The sequence below is a fragment of the Lithobates pipiens genome, unplaced genomic scaffold, assembly GCF_037356315.1.
Source record: "Lithobates pipiens isolate NorthernLeopardFrog02 unplaced genomic scaffold, aLitPip1_a1.2 Scaffold_71, whole genome shotgun sequence".
NCBI lineage: Eukaryota > Metazoa > Chordata > Amphibia > Anura > Ranidae > Lithobates > Lithobates pipiens.
Genome location: NW_027507894.1, coordinates 1463058 through 1488240, shown reverse-complemented (window position 1 = coordinate 1488240; position 25183 = coordinate 1463058). Strand labels below are relative to the sequence as shown.

Genomic DNA, 25183 nt, shown 5'->3' with positions numbered 1-25183 from the left:
TATCATTGCCCATCAGTGTAACCCCATCAGTGAAGGAGAAAACTTACTTATTTACAAAGTTTTGAAACTGAAAAAAAAAAAAACATTTTTTATCCAGTCATCTTCCAGGACGGCACACCTGAGATGACTGGTCCACCTGACAGGAAACACAATCAACAACAAGTTTAAAAGTTCCCACCCCCCCCCCCCCCCCTCAGACCCTCAGTTCTTGATTGTGTTTCCTATAGGTGGCAGCGAAACCAAGTTTTCTCATTTTTTTGTGTTTTTTCTGGAAGGGTCTGGGACCCTTTTTTCTCAGGAATTGTTTCCCCTGGGAGACTCAAGAAGACAGGGGGTCTGTGGTAGTCTCGGGCGACCTCCGAGTCTGTGGGCCGCCTGGGGGAGGTTTTCCCAGATAGGGAAGCCATTAACAGCCTCACAGGACAGGGGAGTTGCCCCTGGTAGTGCTGCTCCCCATTTGTTTCGTTAGTGGAGTGCAGTGAGCTGCATCTTTCTCCTATGGCAGCGGCACTACTGCTTATTGTTATTATTATTCAGGATTTATATAGCGCCAACAGTTTGCGCAGCGCTTTACAATATGAGGGCAGACAGTACACTTACAATACAAATCAATACAGGAGGGATCAGAGGGCCCTGCTCATTAGAGCTTACAATCGCATGACTGGAAGTCCGCCGGAGCGCCGCGTCACTTCCGGGCATCGGATTTCCAGGCTGGGCGGTGGAGGTCTCTCTCTCTCTGGCGTATTGATGGCTGGACGCAGGGCGTGCGTTCCAGCATCACTGCGCCCGAAGTCATTTCCGGGGCGACGGACCTCCACAAAATGGCGCCAGTTACCAGCAATAGCGGCAGGGGGTGCAGCAGAGAGAACACCCAGGCAGAGCTAGAAAGGCGATACTGTGCGTTCTAAGACCCACAACTGCAGCAACTCCAAGGCAAACAGGAGGAGATGCTCAAGACAACACCTGGTCCAGCGATCCTGCAGGGCAGCAAAGTCGCTATGGATGTGGAAGGTCCGTCTGAGCAAACAGCCACTTAGGTCGCCACAGGGGGTGAGTGATCCAGCTGTATATTGTAGGGGCAGGGTACTCTGAGGCAGACCCCCCTTCCCCTTTAGGACATGGGTAGATAATTGTCTATTTTCTACTGTTTCCAGGGACTGAAGGCTCTGCCCAGGGGTCAGCCAGTAGGTCCAAAGGAAAAGCTACATCTAAGTCCAGGCGCTGTGGTTATTGTAACTCTAAACTAGCACAAGACCACAGCAAGCCCTTTTGCGATAAATGCATTTTTAAGCTCGCAGGCAAGGAGACCGCTCAGGTAGTGAAGGAGTGTCGTGCCTTGCAGTCAGAAATGCTAGCCGATGGGGCGTGGCTTGACTATGGTGCTGTGAGGACGTGCCAAGAGGGAGCTCCGTGTTGAGACCAGTCCAAACACCGCATCCAGTCGGCGGCTTAACAGCCTAGCTTATGTCCGCAGCAGCCCTCGCTCCCGGGACACTGACCGCCTGCAGATCTGCTGACATCGCGGCGTATTTCCTCCGCAATCCGGCCGCATTGCCTCAGGCCGCGGATGTCAACATGGCGCCACCGCGTACCTCCACGGCCTCAGCATCCCACAGCAGAAGGACGGGGAAAGGATCCCAGCACACACAGGTGGGACAGCGGTCACCGGAGCCGAGAGCTGACTCCCCGATCCCCTCTCCAGACATCCTCACGGATAACAGGATGACAGGATTTGCCTCCCAGAGCCAGCCACCACCGGAGGCCTGGAGAGAGCTGATTTCGCTTCTCCCCATGAAACAGGACATTGCTGAGTCCACTGCTACAATTGTGAGTACCCTGTCCAGAGAGATTAATGAGCTTAAGCAACGTATAGACTCAGTAGACACACTGGTGACCTTGGTAGAGCAGGTTACAGGCACGCTGGAAGCCAGGGTACAGGCCCTAGAGAACACCCAAGGGTCCCATGCTCACCGCCTGATCTCGCTGCAGTTGTCTGTGGACGATGGGGAAAACCGTAGCCGACGGAACAATGTGAGGATCCGTGGTCTCCCCGAGGCGACTACGGGCAGTGACCTGAAATCCACAGTGACGGCCATCTTAAATGCATACCGTGACATGCCCCCGGCGGAGGAATTGGAGCTGGACCGGGTCCATCGTGCACAAGGCCCTAGAGGTGGGGACCCTGCTGCCCCAAGGGATGTTCTAGCCAGGGTCCATTTTTATTCTATTAAAGAGAGGATCATGCGTCAGGCCTGGGCTAAAGGCCAGATGGACTTCGATGGTGCCACTGTGCAGGTGCTCCCAGACCTGTCTTGTCTTACATTGAAGATGCGGGGGGTGCTGCGCCCCTTGTTGGACTCCATTCGGGGGACAGGGGCTACCTACAGATGGGGGCACCCCTTTCACCTGATCGTTATTAAGGGAAGCGACTCTTTTGCTCTGAGATGGCCTGACCAACTCCCGGACCTGTTCTCGTTTCTGGGGGTGCCTGCATCCCCTGTCCCGAACTGGCTGGACTGCCTACCCCTTTCGGACAACCCCCTGACACTTCCACCTAGGCCTCAGCGGAATGGCAGGAGACGCCGTCGCTCCAGATCTCAGCAGGCCCCCAGGGCCGACTTTGCTTCTCCAGAACCTTGAAGTACCCAGCTGGTGGACTACTGTTGATAAGTAGACTTTCTTATTATGCTTGTTACACAGGACTGGGGCTCATGAGGGGGAGCCCGCCCGGGTGCGCCTGGGGGGAGGTTGAGACTTCTTGCTCCCCGGGGGCTGATTACACTGGAGTTGCTTTTGGTTTTTTTTTTTTTATTTTTTTTTTTTTTCCCTGCTAGTCCTAACTTAGCTGTACTAGATTTGGGCCTAGTCCCACGGGGCAGGTGGAGGGGTGCTCCCCGGCATCCTCGCTGGTGGCGATTGGTGGGGGCGGGCGCAGGACGCGGGGAGGATGAGTGACGGGGTCGGGTGGGCGGGTTTTGCGGGTTATCCCAGAATGGGTATAGGCCTCTGGTTTGTTATGTTCACTGTGCTCGTTAAAACCAGTGATTTGGACTGGTCCGCACGTCTCCCAACTTTTAGACCGTGCCAGTCTCCCACACTCCACCCATAGGTTGCGCTAGTGCGCGCAAGATTTTTTCTTTGCGATTTAGAAGGGCACCGGTGTGGTTGCCTAAGTCACCACACTTCTTTGGTGCCAGCTTTCCTCTATCTCTTACTTATCTTCTTCTTCTCCTTTTTTTTTTTTTTCCTCCTCCCCCCATACATTCCTTCCCTCGAGTCCGCCTGGGGCATTATGCCGCCCAGGCTGCAGTCCATGATGGGGGGACTACCCCAGGGGGTCAAATTTACGTCTTTAAATGTACTACCCCTGAAAAACGGTCCAGGCTCCTGTCAGATCTGAAAAAGTCCCACACCCAAATAGCGTTTTTACAGGAGACGCACTTCAGGCTTGGTAACAGAGGCTTCCCCACGGTGTACCATGCACCCTCCCCCATCTCGAAATCTAAAGGGGTTAGCATCCTGATTGCGAAGTCGGTGCCCTGGACCTTGTTGGAACAGCGGGTGGACCCGCATGGCCGTTTCCTACTGGTGAAGGGTAAGATTAGGGATGATATTATTACCATGCTGAATGTCTACTTTCCGAACTCGAACCACTTAGGTTTTATGAGAACCTTGGCCCCTATACTCCTGGAGGCTAGTGAGGGGGTACTCTTGATGGGTGGGGATCTCAACTACGCTCAGGAACCACTAGTGGACGTGTCCAGGGGGGCGTCACACCTTACCTATTCCTGCCTCAAAAAACTGAGGGCGGAACTGCATGGTCTGAACTTGATCGATCCCTGGAGGGTCCTGCACCCGGAGGAGAGGGATTATACTTACTTCTCCCCGGTGCATCATACTTACTCCAGGATTGATTGCTTTCAGATCCGACATAAAGACCTCTCCATGGTGACCTCTGCCCAGATTGACCATATTTCTTTCTCGGACCATGCCCCAATACACTTGACTCTGGCTTGGGACTTGGACGTCCGCTCGCCCCTCACATGGCGGCTCAATGAATCCCTACTACAGGACCCCGACACTCGGACAGAGATAGGGGAGACACTTAAGTGTTACTTTCGGGAGAACATAGACCCGGTATTGAGCCCTTCGAGCGTGTGGGAGGCACATAAGTATGTAGTGAGAGGGGTGCTGATTTGGATTGGAGCGTGGAAAAAACGGGAGAGAACTAGGCAAATTGAAGCATTGATCAGGGAGGTGCGCTCTCTTGAATTTCTGCATAAGAGGTCTCTAGCAGCGACTCACCTGGAGGCTCTGGCCCGGGCCAGGGAGAACCTGCGGGGCCTTCTGTATCAGAAGACGGTTTCTCGGTTGGCTTGGGCGAAACATTCATTCTTTGAATATTCCAACAAGCCCATTGCGATGCTGGCGAGAGCCCTTCGGGGACCGAGACAGAGCACCTTTATCCCCTGTATTACCACTAGACAGGGCTCTAGAGTTAATACGTCTAAGGAAATGGCGAGGGAATTTTTTGACTATTACCATGACCTTTATAATCTCCACCGGGGGGAGAGTGCAGAAGCAATAGCGTCTAAACAGGTGACGGCAGGTGGGTACGTCGGGGCCTCTGGTATGCCGACCCTTCCTGCGGAGGTCCGTGACTCCCTGGAGGTGGACATTTCTGCAGAGGAATTTCAGGTGGCATTGGCTCAGATGGAGCCCCGGAAGGCACCAGGACCTGACGGCCTCACTTTGACGTACTACCGCACCTACACGTACCTCCTGGCACAGCACTTCCTTCGGGCGTTTAATGCTGCGAAGGGGGGGCGATGGACTGCATATGGACTCGCTTAGGGCATACATATCCTTACTCCCCAAGGAAGGCAAGGACCTGTCGCAGTGTGGGAGCTTCCGCCCAATTGCACTCCTAAACGTTGATTTGAAGCTTTTCGCTAAGATCCTTGCCAACCGACTAGCACCTCATATCCCGAATTTAATACACTTCGATCAAGTGGGGTTTGTCCCCATGCGAGAGGTCTGAGATAATACGACCCGAGTCATCAACTTGATTCATGCAGCTCGAAGGGGGGGGGTGGCCCTTTCTACTGCTTTCCACCGACGCAGAGAAGGCCTTTGACAGAGTGGCCTGGCATTTTTTACGGGCCACTCTGTCACATATAGGCCTGGGCCCATGCATGCAGGGCTGGATATCGGCGTTGTATTCCAAACCCTCGGCGGCTGTGCGCGTGAACGATTGGCGCTCTGACTTTTTTCCAATTACGAATGGGACGAGGCAGGGTTGCCCCCTGTCCCCCCTTATTTTTATTTTGACACTAGAACCCTTCATGTGCCATATACGCAATGATCCAAACATAACAGGTTTTCGGAAGCCCTCGGCCCACCACAAGCTCGCGGCCTACGCGGATGACTTAATTTTTTTTGTTTCCACTCCCCATGTCTCCCTTCCGAATATTTTGGAAGCACTACGCGTGTACAGAGCCTTGTCGAATTACAAGGTCAATTGTGCCAAGTCCGCAGTCTTGAACATCTCTGTCCCAGAAGCGGAGACCAGTGGTCTTCGCTCAGCTTTCCAATTCCACTGGGCAGCCGATTCTATTAGATATTTGGGGATCAATGTTACTTCGGACCCAGCGCAATTGTACCTGCATAATTATACCCCCTTGTTGCACAGGTTGAAGTCAGACCTGGAGGGATGGCACTCCCTGGTGTTAACCTGGTTTGGGCGCTGCAGCGCCTTTAAAATGACGGCGCTGCCTAGGATCCTATATATTTACCAGACTGTACCTATTCGCGTTCCTCCGAAATTCTTTGCGCAGTTGCAGATCCTCCTTAGGAAATTCATCTGGGCACAGAAGCCTCCCAGGGCCAAACTCCAGACCCTTGCCAGACCCAAAGACCAGGGGGGGGTGGGTCTCCCCGATTTGCGTAGGTATTACAGGGCGACTCTGCTGACCAGGGTCGTGGATTGGCATTGCCACGGTCCACACAAACAGTGGGTGAAGATGGAGATGGAAGATGCGTCCATCCCTCTCTTGACCTCCCCGTGGCTCCTGGCATCCCCACCTAAGGATCTGCGGGACCACCTGCTCATCGGGGCAACACTGGCAGTGACGAGGAGGTTATTTCGTACCACCGATATCTCGCCCCTCCCTTCTCCAATGACCCCGATAGTGGGGAATCCGGACTTTCCTCCGGGGTTCACCAACAAACGGTTGCGGCGGCTGGTGGATTCAGGTAAGCACCGATTGCGAGGGGCGTGGCCTGCCGGGGATCTCCCGAGTCTACAGGCTGTAGCGGGACTTACAGAGCCACCACTCGACACGTTCAGCGCATACCAACTCCGGCACTTCCTATTGGCGATCCAAAAGACCCCCTATGTGCCCAGAGGCCTGACCTCTTTCGAGACGTTGTGTCACGAGACGGAACCTGTGCGGCACTCACTCTCCCTGCTATATAATCTACTGGCTTCTCTAGATGGGGGATCACCCCCTGCGTACATTCACCAGTGGGAAAAGGACCTGGGTACCCGCTTCACCCCACAGCAGATAGGGAAGATATTGCTATTGACCCACAAGGCTTCCATTGCTAGTTATATTCAGGAGTCGGGATACAAAATAGTCTCCCGTTGGTATAGGGTCCCATATCTCCTGAACAAGATGAACAACTCAATCCCCAACAACTGTTGGAGATGCCAATCCGCGACGGGGTCCATGGTCCATATCTTCTGGTCATGCCCTGCCTTAGGCGCATTCTGGAATGATGTGGCGGCGACAATTAAGAAACTAACGTCGGTGGACTTACAGGGAGACCCAGCGGCGTGCCTACTCCATCTGACGAATAGACCTGTACGAAAATATGAACAGACTTTGACAATGCAACTCTTGAACGCAGCGCGGGTATGCATCCCTGCAATGTGGAGGCAATCTCGGCCCCCGTCTAGGGCCCTGTGGTTTTCCAAAATTAATTATATCCTCCGTATGGAGGAATTGACTGCCACTCTCCACAATACGGAAGAAAAATTTCGCGAGAAATGGAGACCATGGAGGTACAACGGACTACCTGCGGGAGAGGGTATCTGCTGCCGACTCGGGGGCCGATTAGAGGCTCCTGCCATTGTAAGTGCATGCTGAGATGGGTGTGCTGTCCTAGCCCTGTAGGTATTGACGGGCTTTCGTGGGGCCCCCTAATACTTGTTCCCCCCTCCCCCCCCTTTTTTTTTTTTCTTTTCTTTTCTTTTCTCTTTCTCTTCTTTCTCTGTCTATCTTTTCTGACCTGCCCAACATTGACCTGAATGGGTCCGTGGTGTGTCTTGCAGACCCATAGTGTCAATATAGACGTTACAATGGTGAAGGTCTGTGGATGTTTACGAGAGGGGTGTCGCGTGGTTCACGTACACCTCCCTCGGCCTGTTACTCTAAGCACGTAGGAGGGTATTGTCTGTCATCATAGGTTAACAACTACAAATACCTCTTATATATGAGACTGTTTTTGAACATGCTTACTTCTATCTAGTGTATGTTTATGGTCATGATGTGCATGACCAGGTTTATCTGTGATTGTTCTGTTTACTGTATCAGTCCTGCATTGAAAACTGAATAAAAGAATAAAAAAAAAGAAATGCTAGCCACCCTCCAGTCTTTCCGAACTACACTAGAGAAGGGTCAGGATGAAGGCCCATCTGGTAGAGAGACCCCTCGTCCTACATGGAAGGTTCCCAGGGCCAGGTCTCCTTTTTGTCTGAGGCGGAGGAGGGTCAGCTCCCAGATTTTAGTACTGGGGAGGAAGATTCGGACCAGGATAGCCAGGGGGAGGCTAAACCTGGGGGCCTCTTGTTCTCGGCAGAGGACATGGAAGGCTTATTAAAAGCCATTTATGCCTCAGAAGATATACAGGTACCCTCTGCTCAGGTTTCAGCACAGGATAGGGTGTATAGAGGCCTAGGAAGGTTACAGGCCAGGACCTTTCCTGTCCACCAGTCCCTGAAGGATATAATCCTCAGAGAATGGAAGGAACCTGAATGTAAACTTCTCAGGCTAAAAGCCTGGAAGAGAAGGTGCCCCTTTTAAGGACGAGGAGGAGGAGAAATTTTTTAACACTCCCCGTTTAGATGCAGCCCTAGCACAGGTGTCTAAGAGGTCTGATCTGTCCTTCGAGGACTCTGGAAGCATTCAGGACCAGATGGACAAAAAGTCTGAGACTTTACTCAGGAGGGCTTGGGAGGCGAATGCGGCGGCAATGGCGCCCTCCCCAGCCTCTGCCTGTGTAGCCAGAAATGCAGACGCCTGGCTTGGCAGGTTGATGAAACACGTCTCACGTAGCAAAGAGACTAAAGGAATTATAGACTCGCTGGAGGTAATCAGCAAAGGAGTAGTGTATGTGGCAGATGCAGGGGTGGAGACTGTCAGAACCACGGCTAAGTCAGCAGCACTTCTAAACTCCGCCAGGAGGACTCTATGGGTAAAAACCTGGGACAGAGATTTCACTTCCAAATCTCGTTTATGCGGGATTCCCTTTGAGGGCTCCCTGCTGTTTGGTTCGGGTCTGGATCAGGTCCTGTCCCAGTCTACTGAGAGGGGAAAGAAGTTCCCAGTGAAGCCCAAAAGGGAAAGGGGCAAGAGATTTTTTCGTGGCCTCCAGTCAAAGACTCAACATAAGGGGAGAAGTTACCAGAGGAAGAAGTGGAATCTCGGGAAAGGGAAAGGAAAAAAGTGCAATCCTTTTTTCCGGTTCCGGAGCTTCTCAGAAGGAAGCCAAATGATGCCACCGTAAAGGTAGGCACAAGGCTCTGCAGGTTCCTTTCTGAGTGGGAGAAGGTTACGCAGAGTCCATATATTTTAAGCCTCTTAAAAGAGGGGTACAGACTAGAATTTCAGAGGTTACCCCCATATAATTTTCTTATTACCTTTCTCCCCAGGGACCCGGCCAGGGCAGAGGGTCTAGTGGGAAGTATACAAGAGCTGGCAGAGCAAGAGGTTATTGCTCCGGTACCAGCCAGTCAGTTGGCCCAGGGCTTTTACTCCAAAACCCTCGGGCAAATTTCGGTTGATAATAAATTTGAGAGGACTCAACCGTTACTTACTGCACAAGAGGTTCAGAATGGAGAGTATTTATTCAGTAAGGAAACATCTTCAGGCAGGAGTTTTTATGGGCACTCTGGACCTGAAAGACGCATATCTACACGTACCCATTGCTCCCGAACACCAGAAATACCTACGCTTCGAGATTTGCATACAGCAGAAGGTAGAACACTGGCAGTTCAGAGCACTCCCCTTTGGGCTGGAGGCCAGCCCAAGGGTTTTCACGAAAGTAATGGCCGAGGTGGTAGCATACTTGCATCTCCAGGGAATAGGTTTGATACCCTACCTGGACGATTTACTGGTCTACAGTGTGGATCAGATGCAAACTTTGATAGAGACACCGTGCTAGGGACTCTGGAGACCTTGGGTTGGATGGTCAGCCGGGAGAAGTCTTCACTGACACCATCTCAGTCCAAGCTGTATCTAGGCTACCTGTTAGACTCACAGGAACAGAGGGTATTCCTACCAACAGAGACGTTGGTGAAAGTCCAGAATGCAGTCATCACCTTTCTCGAAAGAGGAGAAGCCTCCCTGAGGTATATGAGACTTCTGGGTCTCATGACCTCTTGCATACCGGCAGTAACTTGGGCACAGCTCCATTCTCCGCAGCTTCAGGCCTTCCTGCTTGCCTCGTGGGGAGGAAAAAGAGAAACACTAGAGAGAAGAGTGTCGCTCACAGAGGAGGTCACTCTCTCTCTCTGCAGGGGTGGCTTGACTCAGACAATCTGTCGAAGGGTCACCCCTGGTCCCAGATAGACCTATTGGTCTTAACCACGGATGCCAGCACTTGGGGTTGGGGGGCTCATCTGGGAGACCGGTATACCCAGGGGTCCTGGAACCACAGCCAAGCCAGGGAGTCCTCCAATTTCAGGGAGCTTCTGGCAGTAGGCAAGGCGCTAAGCTATTTCCAAGAACAACTGCAGGGCAGAGAAGTGCAGTTCCTCTCGGACAACCTGGTCACGGTTGCCTACCTGAACCACCAAGGGGGGACAAGGTCAGGCAGACTGAGGGAGTTAGCACAGCAGATCCTAGAGGAAGCGGAAAGGAAGGTACTTTCTCTTTCAGCGATTTCATATAAAAGGGTCGCTCAATCTTCAGGCAGACTTTCTAAGCAGACAACCCATTCTTCAGCGAGAATGGGGATTGAACAAAGAGGTCTTTGCCCTGGTGTGCAGGCATTTCGGCAGGCCAGAAATAAATTTATTCGCTTCCCGGGGGAATGCGAAAGTCTGCAGATTTTTCCCCCTTTACAAGGAACAGGAGGCAGAAGGGATAGATGCCCTTGTACAGGTGTGGGATTTCAGGCTGGCTTATGCCTTTCCTCCACTGGTTCTAATTCCCAGAGTTCTACAGAAGTTGACCCACTCAAGGACGGACCTGGTGCTGATAGCACCTGGTGGCCCAAGAGGGTTTGGTTCCCCACCATTCAGAGTCGCTCAGTAGCTCACCCACTGCACCTGCCGGTACGATGAGACCTACTCATTCAGGGTCCAGTCTTTCACCCCGATCCGGACCGTCTCTCTCTGACAGCATGGCTCTTGAGAGGGAAATACTCCGTGACAGGGGTTGTTTGGAGAGAGTGATAGACACTCCTCTCCTCAGTAGAAAAGGAGTTACTAGGAAAATGTATGCAAAGGTCTGGAAAGTTTTCTCCCATTGGCTGCAGTCTAAGGAGGGGGCTCTCCAGATGATACCTACCATCCTAGACTTCCTTCAAGAGGGGGTGGACTAGGGATTGGCAGTCAGCACTCTCAAGGTCCAGGTGGCAGCCCTGTCCGTGTTTTTTGACAGGAGGCTAGGACAAGAACCCCTGATAAAAAGATTTTTGTTGGCCAGGGAAAGGGTAGTTCCCGTCAGGTCGGTCAGTTGCCCTCCATGGGACCTATCCCTGGTGTTAGATGCCCTAACAAAGGGGCCCTTTGAGCCGTTGGCTCAAATTTCTGTTAGACTTTTATCATTTAAGTTAGCCTTCCTTCTGGCTATCACCACGGCCAAAAGGGTGGGTGATATACAGGCCCGTTCGATTAAAGAGCTTTTTTGCGTATCCTAGAGGATAGGGTAATCCTCGTTTAGGATCCTCTTTATTTGCCAAACATAGCTTCTTTATTTCACAGAACACAGGAGATTATTCTCCCGTCTTTCTGCCAGAATCCTAAGAACAAGGAAGAGGAAAGGTTCCATCTCTTAGATGTCAGGCGCTGTCTCCTACTATACTTGGAAAGAGTGAGAGACTTTAGGAGATCCAGTCACTTATTAATCACCTTTTCAGGGGAGAGAAAGGGTCTACAAGAATCTAAACCAACGATAGCTAGATGGGTCAGACAAACCATATCTATTGCTTATAGGCAGGCAAGTAAACCAGTGCCAGCCCACCTTAAGGCACATTCAACCAGATCCCTAGCGACTTCCTGGGCAGAAAGGGCAGGCGCCTCAATCGACCAGATCTGCAGGGCAGCAACATGGACGAGCCATAGGACATTTCTGAGGCACTACAAAGTGGAGCTGTTGTCCCGTCAGGACTTGGCATTTGGCAGGAAGGTCCTACAAGCGGTTGTCCCACCCTAAGGTAGGCCTGAATTTCTTGCTTATCGTCTCAGGTGTGCCGTCCTGGAAGATGACTGGAGAAAATGACCAGTTACACTTACCGGTAACGGGTTTTCTAGGAAATCTTCCAGGACGGCAGGCCTACTTCCCTACCCTTGTTTTATTGGTGTGGTATATTCATGCCTCACAGAATGTTCTCTCTGACACTGGTGTAGGGCTATCCTTTGCCATAACTGAGGGTCTGAGGGAGGGGTGGGAACTTTTAAACTTGTTGTTGATTGTGTTTCCTGTCAGGTGGACCAGTCATCTCAGGTGTGCCGTCCTGGAAGATTTCCTAGAAAAACCGTTACCGGTAAGTGTAACTGGTCATTTTATTTTCAACATTTTCAGTAATTTTTTTATTTGTTTAGCAAAAAATAAAAACCGCAGAGGAGATCAAATACCACCAAAAGAAAGCTCTATTTGTGGGAAAAAAATTATAAAAATTTCATTTGGGTACAGTGTAGCATGACCGCGCAATTGTCATTCAAAGTGCGACATCACTGAAAGCTCAAAATTGGTCTGGGCAGGAAGGTGTTTAAGTGCCCTGTATTGAAGTTGTTAAAGTGTAGCTCCAGTCAGAAAATCTATTTTTAAGCTTTTTGGAAAACATAGGGAAGGGTTATCACCCCTGTATAATTTGTTTTACCGTCCGTCTTTTTTCATCTCACTTCCTGTTGTCTCCTTCCGTTTGCAAGTAGGAGACATTTGTAAGTTGGATGTTTGAAAGTAGGGGCCTGCCCTATATGCTCTGCAGAAATGGCGGAACAAGGTAATGGTGTTGCCACAACATTGTAAGCCCTCAAAGTGACTTTTGGTGGGTGCTGGAGCGCTCCCTGCTGTGAACAATTATATCAAGAATTGTAATTACATGCCATTGTTGAACAGAGGTAGAAAAATTGGGCCTTTGGTGGTTGCGGTGGTGGTGCTGGTGCCACAACACTATATGTCCTCACAGTTAGGCCGCGTACACACGCGCGGACTGTTCGCCCAACTTTGTCCGTCCAACAGTTTCGGCAAACAGTCCGCTCAAACTTAGCATGGACGGACATGGCCACACACGACGGACGAACAGTTTGCTGAAACCGTGCGCGATGACGTGAACGGCACGTACGACGGGACGAAAAATACAACGTCCTATACACTGCAATGCAACCTTCCGACGTGGAAATCCTTTCTGAGCATGCGCGAGACTTAGTTGGCCGAACAAGCCTACACACGAGCGAACAGTCCGCTGAAACCTTGTTTCAGCGGACAGTTTTTCGGAATTTCCGTAAGACCTTGGTCGTCCAACTGTCCGCTGAAACTGTCCGCTGAAGCCCCACACACAAGCGGACTGTCCGCCCAAACACTGTTCAGCGGACAAGGTTGGGCGAACAGTCCGCGCGTGTGTACGCGGCCTTACTCTCGGTGGGTGCAGGAACGGGCCCTGCTGGGAAATATTATATCAAGAATTGTAATTACATGCCCCTGTTAAACAGGGGTTGAAAAATTGGGCCTTGGGCACTGGTGCTGGTGCCACGACGCTGCAACCTCTCCCATATACTCTAGTTGTAGTGCAGAAATGAGCCCTGCTGCAAAGCATTGCATCAAAAATTGTAATTACACGCTGCTGCTAAACAGGGGCTGAAAAATTGGGCTGGTGGCATCACCCAGAACCAAAAATGTTCTTCCAAGATATCAGCGGAGGAGGAAGAGGATAGACAGTCAACATAACAGGACAGTCACTCAGCATCAGCATAGGCAGTCTTGAAGGGATGTGATATTTCAAAAAAAAAAATTTGATTACATCAGCTTCAGGTGCTTGGTAGCTGTGGGTGATCCAAGACTGATTCATCTTTATGAAGGTCAGTCGATCAACCGAGTCGGTGGACAGGCGCACCCTGTGATTGGTAACAAAGCCTCCAGCAGCACTGAAGGTACGTTCCGAAAGAATGCTGGATGCAGGACAGGCCAGCAGCTCAATTGCATACTGTGCAAGCTCTGGCCAGTGATCCATCCTCAAGACCCAGTAAGCCAGAGGATTTTCAGTGGGAAAAGTGTCCAAGTCTGACCTTGCCCCTAGGTATTCCTGCACCATGTAAAAAAGACGCTGGTGATGGTTGCTGGAACCAATCATACCTTGGGACTGCAGACTAAACAATTGTCTGAACGCATCGGTCAGATTGCCACCTTCTCCACCGCTCCTTCTGACCAATGCCTCAGCAATACTTTGTCCAGGACCAGGAGTTTGTAACCTCCCAGTCTCTGGGAATGCGTTGCACAGACCTTTCTGCAAGGCCACCCGGAGATGTCTCATCCTCTGCTCCCTCTGCGATGGCAAGATAAGGTCGGCAACCTTACCCTTGTACCGTGGATCAAGCAGAGTGGCCAGCCAGTAATGGTCCATCCCCCATGCTGACACAATCATCCTCCTCCTTGCCGTCCTCTTCCTGTTAATGGGTGGGACAGCAGGAACACTGTCTGGATAAAGGGGGCCTTGAGAGGCAAGGAAGTCCTCCTCTTCCTGCCTCTGTTCTGCCTCAAGTGCCCTGTCCATTATTCCACGCAGTGTATGCTCCAAGAGGTGGACAAGAGGTACAGTGTCACTGATGCATGCACTGTCACTGCTCACCATCCTTGTGGCCTCCTCAAACGGTGACAGGACAGTGCATGCGTCCCTGATCATGCCCCACTGGCATGGTGAGATAAAACCGAGCTCCCCTGACCCTGTCCTGGTGCTGTAGTCACACAGGTACTCATTGATGGCCCTCTGCTGCATGTGCAGCCGCTGCAACTTGGCCAACATTGAGTTCCACCTGGTGGGCATATCACATATAAGGCGGTTCTTGGGCAGGTTCAACTCCTTTTGGAGCTCAGCCAGCCGAGCACTGGCATTAAATGATCGGCGGAAATGCACACAGACTTTCCTGGCCTGCTTCAGGACATCCTGTAAGCCCGGGTAACTGCCCAAGAACCGCTGCACCACCAGGTTAGGGATGTGAGCCACACATGGCACATGGGTCAGTTGTCCCTGTCGGAGGGCGGAGAGGAGGTTGGTGCCATTGTCGCAAACCACCAACCCTGGCTTAAGCTGGCGTGGCGTCAACCACTTCTCGGCCTGCCACTGCAGAGCTGACAAAATATCTGCCCCAGTGTGGCTCCTGTCCCCCAAACAAACCAGCGCAAGCACGGCATGGCATCGTTTTGCCTGCGTACTTGCATAGCCCCTTGAACGCCTACGGAGCACCGCTGGTTCCGAGGACAGAGCACTAGAAGAGGCCATGGAGGAAGAAGACGAGGAGGGGCTGGAGGAGAGAGGTGTGTCACAACCAGTAGTAGCATTTTGGAGGCGTGATGGCGGAACAACCTCCAACACTACTGCACCTTGTCCTGCATCCTTCCCAGCTGCCAGAAGAGTGACCCAATGGGCCGTGAAAGACAGGTAACCTCCCTGTCCATGCCTGCTGGACCATGAGTCAGCGGTAATATGCACCTGACCGCCCTGTCCAACGAGGCAAGGACATTGCCTTCCACATGCCGGTATAGAGCCGCAATCACCTTCCATGAGAAAAAGTGGCGTTTGGGGACCTGCCACTGAGGAACCGCACATTGCACAAACTCACGGAAGGGGGCCGAGTCTACCAACTGAAAAAAAAGGTAGCAGTTGAAGTGCTAGCAATTTAGCCAAGCTAGCATTCAACCGCTGGGCATGTGGATGGCTGGGAGTGAACTTCTTTCTACGTTGAGGATAGGGTAATCCTCACTCAGGATCCTCTTTATTTGCCAAACGTAGCTTCTTTATTTCACAGAACACAGGAGATTATTCTCCCGACTTTCTGCCAGAATCCTAAGAACAAGGAAGAGGAAAGGTTCCATCTCTTAGATGTCAGGCGCTGTCTCCTACTATACTTGGAAAGAGTGAGAGACTTTAGGAGATCCAGTCACTTATTAATCACCTTTTCAGGGGAGAGAAAGGGTCTACAAGCCTCTAAACCAACGATAGCTAGATGGGTCAGACAAACCATATCTATTGCTTATAGGCAGGCAAGTAAACCAGTGCCAGCCCACCTTAAGGCACTTTCAACCAGATCCCTAGCGACCTCCTGGGCAGAAAGGGCAGGCGCCTCAATCGACCAGATCTGCAGGGCAGCAACATGGACGAGCCATAGGACATTTCTGAGGCACTACAGAGTGGAGCTGTTGTCCCGTCAGGACTTGGCATTTGGCAGGAAGGTCCTACAAGCGGTTGTCCCACCCTAAGGTAGGCCTGAACTTCTTGTTTATCGTCTCAGGTGTGCCGTCCTGGAAGATGACTGGAGAAAATGACCAGTTACACTTACCGGTAACGGGTTTTCTAGGAAATCTTCCAGGACGGCAGGCCTACTTCCCTACCCTTGTTTTATTGGTGTGGTATATTCATGCCTCACAGAATGTTCTCTCTGACACTGGTGTAGGGCTATCCTTTGCCATAACTGAGGGTCTGAGGGAGGGGTGGGAACTTTTAAACTTGTTGTTGATTGTGTTTCCTGTCAGGTGGACCAGTCATCTCAGGTGTGCCGTCCTGGAAGATTTCCTAGAAAAAACGTTACCGGTAAGTGTAACTGGTCATTTTATTTTCAACATTTTCAGTATTTTTTTTATTTGTTTAGCAAAAAATAAAAATCGCAGAGGAGATCAAATGCCACCAAAAGAAAGTTCTATTTGTGGGAAAAAAATGATAAAAATGTCATTTGGGTACAGTGTAGCATGACCGCGCAATTGTCATTCAAAGTGCGACATCGCTGAAAGCTCAAAATTGGTCTGGGCAGGAAGGTGTTTAAGTGCCCTGTATTGAAGTTGTTAAAGTGTAGCTCCAGTCAGAAAATCTATTTTTAAGCTTTTTGGAAAACATAGGGAAGGGTTATCACCCCTGTATAATTTGTTTTGCCGTCCGTCTTTTTTCATCTCACTTCCTGTTGTCTCCTTCCGTTTGCAAGTAGGAGACATTTGTAAGTTGGATGTTTGAAAGTAGGGGCCTGCCATATATGCCCTACAGAAATGGCGGAACAAGGTGATGGTGTTGCCACAACATTGTAAGCCCTCAAAGTGACTCTTGGGGGGTGCTGGAGCAATCCCTGCTGTGAACAATTATATCAAGAATTGTAATTACATGCCATTGTTGAACAGAGGTAGAAAAATTGGGCCTTTGGTGGTTGTGGTGGTGGTGCTGGTGCCACAACACTATATGTCCTCACAGTTACTCTCGGTGGGTGCAGGAACAGGCCCTGCTGTAAAATATTATATCAAGAATTGTAATTACATGCCCCTGTTAAACAGGGGCTGAAAAATTGGGCCTTGGGCACTGGTGCTGGTACCACGACGCTGCAACCTCTCCCATATACTCTAGTTGTAGTGCAGAAATGAGCCCTGCTGCAAAGCATTGCATCAAAAATTGTAATTACACGCTGCTGCTAAACAGGGGCTGAAAAATTGGGCTGGTGGCATCACCCAGAACCAAAAATGTTCTTCCAAGATATCAGCGGAGGAGGAAGAGGATAGACAGTCAACATAACAGGACAGTCACTCAGCATCAGCATAGGCAGTCTTGAAGGGATGTGATATTTCAAAAAAAAAAAATTTGATTGCATCAGCTTCAGGCGCTTGGTAGCTGTGGGTGATCCAAGACTGATTCATCTTTATGAAGGTCAGTCGATCAACCGAGTCGGTGGACAGGCGCACCCTGTGATTGGTAACAAAGCCTCCAGCAGCACTGAAGGTGCATTCCGAAAGAATGCTGGATGCAGGACAGGCCAGCAGCTCAATTGCATACTGTGCAAGCTCTGGCCAGTGATCCATCCTCAAGACCCAGTAAGCCAGAGGATTTTCAGTGGGAAAAGTGTCCAAGTCTGACCTTGCCCCTAGGTATTCCTGCACCATGTAAAAAAGACGCTGGTGATGGTTGCTGGAACCAATCATACCTTGGGGCTGCAGACTAAACAATTGTCTGAACGCATCGGTCAGATGGCCACCTTCTCCACCGCTCCTTCTGACCAATGCCTCAGCAATACTTTGTCCAGGACCAGGAGTTTGTAACCTCCCAGTCTCTGGGAATGCGTTGCACAGACCTTTCTGCAAGGCCACCCGGAGATGTCTCATCCTCTGCTCCCTCTGTGACGGCAATATAAGGTCGGCAACCTTACCCTTGTACCGTGGATCAAGCAGAGTGGCCAGCCAGTAATGGTCCCTCTCCTTGATCTTAAGAATATGAGGATCCTTCCGCCGGCTTTGCAGGATCAGGGAGGCCATGCAGCGTAGGCTAGCTGAGGCATTCGGTTCGGAGTCCTTTGGGTCACTAAGGACAATATGATCCGCAGCTACCTCTTCCCAGCCACGTACAAGTCCACGGGTTTCTTGGGACTGTAAATCATCCCTACAAGACTGCTGCTGCTGATGCTGAGTGCCAGGCTCCACCTCCATGCTGACACAATCATCCTCCTCCTTGCCGTCCTCTTCCTGTTAATGGGTGGGACAGCAGGAACACTGTCTGGATAAAGGGGGCCTTGAGAGGCAAGAAAGTCCTCCTCTTCCTGCCTCTGTTCTGCCTCAAGTGCCCTGTCCATTATTCCACGCAGTGTATGCTCCAACAGGTGGACAACAGGTACAGTGTCACTGATGCATGCACTGTCACTGCTCACCATCCTTGTGGCCTCCTCAAACGGTGACAGGACAGTGCATGCGTCCCTGATCATGCCCCACTGGCATGGTGAGATAAAACCGAGCTCCCCTGACCCTGTCCTGGTGCCGTAGTCGCACAGGTACTCATTGATGGCCCTCTGCTGCATGTGCAGCCGCTGAAACTTGGCCAACGTTGAGTTCCACCTGGTGGGCATGTCACATATAAGGCGGTTCTTGGGCAGGTTCAACTCCTTTTGGAGCTCAGCCAGCCGAGCACTGGCATTAAATGATTGGCGGAAATGCACACAGACTTTCCAGGCCTGCTTCAGGACATCCTGTAAGCCCGGGTAACTGCCCAAGAACCGCTGCACCACCAGGTTAGGGATGTGAGCCACACATGGCACATGGGTCAGTTGTCCCTGTCGGAGGGCGGAGAGGAGGTTGGTGCCATTGTCGCAAACCACCAACCCTGGCTTAAGCTGGTGTGGCGTCAACCACTTCTCAGCCTGCCACTGCAGAGCTGACAAAATATCTGCCCCAGTGTGGCTCCTGTCCCCCAAACAAACCAGCGCAAGCACGGCATGGCATCGTTTTGCCTGCGTACTTGCATAGCCCCTTGAACGCCTACGGAGCACCGCTTGTTCCGCGGACAGAGCACTAGAAGAGGCCATGGAAGAAGAAGACGAGGAGGGGCTGGAGGAGAGAGGTGTGTCACAACCAGTAGTAGCATTTTGGAGGTGTGATGGCGGAACAACCTCCAACACTACTGCACCTTGTCCTGCATCCTTCCCAGCTGCCAGAAGAGTGACCCAATGGGCCGTGAAAGACAGGTAACCTCCCTGTCCATGCCTGCTGGACCATGAGTCAGCAGTAATATGCACCTGACCGCCCTGTCCAACGAGGCAAGGACATTGCCTTCCACATGCCGGTATAGAGCCGCAATCACCTTCCATGAGAAAAAGTGGCGTTTGGGGACCTGCCACTGAGGAACCGCACATTGCACAAACTCACGGAAGGGGGCCGAGTCTACCAACTGAAAAGGTAGCAGTTGAAGTGCTAGCAATTTAGCCAAGCTAGCATTCAACCGCTGGGCATGTGGATGGCTGGGAGTGAACTTCTTTCTACGTTCCAGCTGCGGGGGCAGGGAAATTTGCCTGCTACAATAGGACATGGCTGTACTGCTAGCAGAGTGCCTGCAAGCACTTGGCTGTGACACATCTAATTCTACACCTTCATTCCTCTCAGCGCAGGTTTCAGAGTGGACTGAAGGCCTAGTCGGGTTGGAGATCCCAGCTGATGATGAGCAAGGAGAGGTCTGCTTTGTTCTTTGGTGTGGGTCTTTGAGGTACGCTTGCCAACGAGCTGCATGGCAGGTCAACATAGGTCTGGTCAAGCATGTGGTGCCCAAGCGGTTGATGTTTTGGCCACGTGAGATATAAGCTTGAGACATATGTTGCAAATAGCAGCGATGCGATCTGATGCACTCGTCTCAAAAAAGGCCCAAACCTAAGAACTTTTAGAATAATGCGCAGAGGCAGCGCCCTGCACAGGCGGAGCTCTGAGGTGTGATTCAGTCGGTGTGCTGCCCCTAAGCTGGATCCCGGAGGGCATCCTGCCTCGTTGGAGATGTGCCTCCTCCCCCCCTCTCCTACCAGGCACCCACGTGGAGTCAGTGCCCTCATCAACCCCTACCTCTTCATCGCTGAAGCAAACCTGGCAGTATGCTGCAGCTTGTGGAACATGACTGCTAGATTGCTGTCCTTCTTGAGCATCCCCTCTCTCTGCACTCACGCTACTGCCTTTCTCTAGCTGAGTATCATCATCAGAGCCTACAAAACACTGGGCATCCTCCTGGAGCATGTACCCAACACTGTGCTCATAGAGTTCAGGGGACTCCTCAGGAGGACGTGGTGGGTCTAGGGAAGGAGTCACTAATGATGACATTGAGACGAGGGAAGAGGATGCATTGGCAGATGCTTTGCTAGTACCCTGAGCCTGGGTGAGGGAGGATGAGGAGGATGAAGAGGGCTTGGTCATCCAGTCTACCAAGTCTTCGGCATGATGTGACTCAACATGTCCAGCTGCCGAAAATAAGGACAAGCGTGTCCCATGGCCATGTGCTGATGATGATGCACCGCGTCCACGACCAGCACTGTTGTCTCTGACACAGAGCCTGCTTGCCCTCTTTTATCGGCTTGTGCCTATCTGCCTCTCCTTGTTGGCCTTCTAGACATGGTAATGGCATGAAGGGAGATGGGAAAACCAGCAATTGGGTAGTGTATATTGTGCTGGAGGCACACAACAACACCCACTAACTCCTGCAGATGCCTTTATTATAGAACACCAGCAAAAAAGGGTTGATACTTAGTGAGTGTTGTGTGCCTCCAGCACAGCACAATATACAAACTCCTGCAGATGCCTTTATTATAGAACAACAGGACTTAAAGGGTAGATACCGGTGTATACTGTGCTGTGCTGGAGGTACACAACACCAACTAACTCCTGCAGATGGCAGATTGCTCAATTACAAAAGCAATATAGCTATATAGGTGGATAAAGGTGTATACTGCACTCAGAGCACACAGACAACACCCAGAAACTCCTGCAGATGGCTGATAGCTAAATTGAAGAAGAGCAATATAGCTGTATAGATGGATAAAGGTGTATACTGCACTCAGGGCACACAGACAACACCCAGAAACTCCTGCAGATGGCTCAATTACAGAAGAGCAATAACGCTAAATATCTAGATACAGGTGTATACTGTGCTGAAGTACACAGACAACACCCACTAACTCCTGCAGATGCCAACACACTACACAAGGCCGCTGCGCTGGCGGCCTTACATAGTGTGGGGTGTGTACTACACAGCCTGAGCTATGATTGGCCACAGGCATCCTGCCTGTGGCCAATCATGGCTCTCCTCGCTGCCGGCGCTGTAATTGGCCAAGCATGCGGGGTCACAGTGCATGCTTGGCCAATCATGAGCCAGCAATGCACTGCGATTGCTCAGTGCATTGTGGGCCGTGAGCGCCACACAAATTTGGTGCGAACGGCCCACAGAGTTCTGGCTTTGCCGAACGGGCGAACAGTCGGTGTTCGAGTCGAACATGCGTTCGACTCGAACACCAAGTTCATCCCTACTCATTACCAACAGTCGAACACCAGGCTTGGGCTCAAAGCTTATTGGAACAAAATAACCTGGTCATCAATTCTGTGGACTTGTTTTTTGATTCTGTGGCACAATTACACGATGAATCGCAGAGAGTAGTCATCGCTGAAGCTGCCCTACATAATCTGCAACAAGAAATTATAAATATATATATAAACCATGATAGTCCAAAGAGGTATAGATGAGTATAGAGTCTGTATGTCAGGGCTGCCACAAATGGAGACCAGAAGCCGATTCCAGTAAAGCTGAGAGAAAACAAGGAAAGGGGCGCCTCTGAGTGTATAGGTAAAACACAATATCAACTCACATGGGAGCAGTACATCTCTGGGCTGAGTAGTGTCCAGGAGCAGGATAGGTGACCAGGTCACAATAGATTCACTTCTCCCTGACAATGTGGAGCATGTCAGATCCCAGGAAGGATGGGGTGGTGAGCTGTCAAAGCCTGTGGTGCTAAGAGCTGCAGCTCCTGAAGTCCTCTTTTGTAACCGCTGAAGATGGAAGACGGCCGTGCAGTGTGTATTTCCACAGCGAGGCTTGGAGAGCAAAGAACAGCGTGGCACAGGGCAATGATGTCACACTAATGTGCCGTGTTTCTGAGCGTGCACACTACGTATGTTATGGTAGCCAAGCTCCTTTGTCAAGCAACTCACTCAGGTTGAACTGGATTGACTGGTGTCTTTATTCAACCTTACTAACCATGTAACCATGTTCCACCATGTAACTTGCTTGACAAAGGAGCGCCGCTACCGCCATGGTGCACAGTGTGACTAATGTGGGCGGTACCTTCTCATTGTAACCTGAACAGATCACATGACTTACTTCCTGGTCTAGTTAAGCCTGCTGCTTGAGTTTCTTATTGCTGGATTATTTTCAGCTTCTGACTGAATGTCTGTTATTAACTGGGCTTGCTCTGAAATGTGATGCTGATCTCCTTACTTAACCTTGGCTTGTACTTCTGACTTCTCTCTGGCTTGCTACACCGTGTCTGACCTTGGCTTATCGACTCTGCTACAGATCCATCTTCCTGTGTATGACCCCGGCTATCCAATCTCATCATCTGAACTGATCTTACCCTGTATGACCCCTGGCCTGGCTCTCTTTTCCGTTTCTGGTTTGCTATTCTGTCAAGCTTACCTGGTACTCCGCAAGCACACCAGATTTACACTTCATCCAGCCTGTTCCTGCTACATCATGATGACCAGCTCATCTCAGTACCTGGAAAACAGTGCTTCTCTGGGCACTGCTCTCCCTGTACCACTTTCAGGGAAGCTCTGCACTTAGCCTCAAGAGGAGCCCTCTCAGCAGCTTGGTCCCTCACCTGGTATTTGACACCCTGCTATCAAGATTACATAGCAGGCATCCACAGTCAACTTGTAAGTGACATACAGCGACAATAATTTACACAGTCAGGTGCGGTGATGAACTTGTATTAAAGCAATGCAGCAACAGTTCAAAACAATTGTGGTTGGAAGACTGTCCAACCAGATGCACTCACGGTTACAGCAACGTGAAGAGAGAGGGCTCCAGCCAGAATGACAGCATCTGTAGTGAAGGGCAGAATGCAGACTGGCTGTCTTGTGCTAAGTAACTTTTCCTATCGCTAGTACAATCCCTAACAGACAGGGTACCTTTCCCTGCACTAGCCATTTGTATCAAGCATGCCAGTCACAGGATACAGGGCCTTAAATAGGCTCTGCCTAACCCAAAATGGCTACCAGAGTTAAATGGGGCAACAGCATCCAATCAGATCGTTTCCCCCATGACACAGGAAACCATAGAGGAAACCAGGTTCCAGCTGCAGCGCCTCTGCGGTTGAGCGCCATCTGCAGTAGAGGAAATAAACTGCACCTGCCTACAGACTTCTAAGGCCGCGTACACACGGGCGGACTGTCTGGCCAACTAAGTCCGTCAGACAATCCGACAGACAGTCCGTCCTACTTTTGAATGAACGGACTTGACCACACACGATGAACAGACAGTCCGCTGAAAGCTTGCGCGATGACGTGTACAGCACGTACGACGGGACTAGAAATACGACGTCCAATACACTGCAATGCAACCTTCGGCCGTGTAAATCCTTTCTGAGCATGCGCCATACTTAGTCCGTCCAACTTGCCTACTCATGAGCGGACTGTCCGCTGAAACCAAAGTTGGACGGACAATATTACGGAAATTCCGAAAGACTTAGTCCGCCAGACTGTCCGCTGAAAAAGTCCGCTGAAGCCCACACACGAGCGGACTGTCCGCTGAAACACGTTTCAGCGGACCAAGTCCGTCAGAGAGTCCGCCCGTGTGTACGCGGCCTAAGAGGTCTTTAATAACACATCCCACAGTACCATGATCAACAACAGTGCTGTTGGATAATGGGAGTCCACACAGTACAGCGTAAGGAGGTGGACCAAAATTATATTGAACAAAAAATGAGTCCCAAATTTTATAAAATCAGTAAAATTCTATATGTTTTGAAGTATACTCTGCTCCTTCAGGAGACGTATGTTAATACACTTGGGACTTTCCTTTAAGACCCCTGGGGCTGTTGTTGAAGACCTCTTGGAAGTCAACTGTGGATTCCTGCTAGTTTGTTAGCCAAGACACAAATTAATGCTTTCTCGGCCACTGGCCAAAGTGGGCTATCTACATTTATTTCAGTTTTTCTGTTCACCCACCAATACTCTTGGATGTGCGCCACCTTTATTTTGTTTTTTCAGTATAAATTCCCTTTGTGAGGATTTGCAGTCAGCTGCTGGAAGAGGAAACTATACAGTATAAACAGGACGTTTATGTTGAATGACCAAGCTCCCCTTACTAGTGTGGGATATTCAATTTTGGATTGTGTTTTGCTTAGAACTGTGGTGACACCAGAAAGTGAAATTTGTGTTTTACTCGTCTTTTTGTTTAGAATTGGACTTTAAAGAAGCCCAAGCACAGACAAATATGTATAGGCATTTCATCATTTTGATAAACCATGTTTAGGTTTACTTCATATGTGATCTTTTTTTATTTCCTGTTTTTCCAGCACAAAGTACAATTTGAGGGAAAGTAACCTTACCTGCCTATGAAGTGAACATTTGACATCTGGGGAATGAAGAGTAGTCCAAAGCTCAGGAGAATAAAGTTTAGGGAGACTTTTTTGGAGTGCCAAATCCCCTTGATCTTTGTCAGCAGTAGAGATGGCAGGATGGAAGAACTTAGTAGGGATTGGTAACAAAGGAATCAGTGGATCTCCTGGCAGAGGAGGAGGTGGAGGAGATACTGATGAAAAATGTTAAAAAGTGGAAAATGTTAAGGTCATGCTAAATAATTATAATAGGTCTGTACATAAGTATTGCAGATCTAGAATTCATGATGGTCAAATGTAATTATACAAATTCAAAATTAAGAATTTATAAAATATACGTCCTTGTGCATCTTTGAATTAACATATATGGATGTATTATAGGGTGCATAAACAATTTACTACAAATCACAACTAGGTGTATACGAGAATTACAATATTCATTCTCTTTCTATCTGCTTGTACTGTGAAATAATTAATTCCCAACGAGCCTCAAAGAGTAAAAAGATTTTAAAATAAGGTTTTAGTCTCCTTTCACACTAGTAGACTCCAAAGTTGTAACAAGTTGTAACACGGCTGCCAATAAAAACCATGAGGCACCATCTACACCCCCAGATATCCCCCCAGCACTGTGACCCC

General features: G+C 50.3%; 1 long non-coding RNA gene across 1 annotated transcript in view; it reads right to left on the bottom strand.

The window, feature by feature from the left end:
- LOC143959354 (uncharacterized) overlaps window positions 1–24738 on the bottom strand; it is a 66101-nt gene extending 41363 nt beyond the window's left edge. The window contains exon 1 of the long non-coding RNA XR_013270210.1: window positions 24539–24738. This is a non-coding gene — a long non-coding RNA (uncharacterized LOC143959354). The remainder of the gene's footprint in view (window positions 1–24538) is intronic.
- Window positions 24739–25183: the final 445 nt, after the last annotated feature.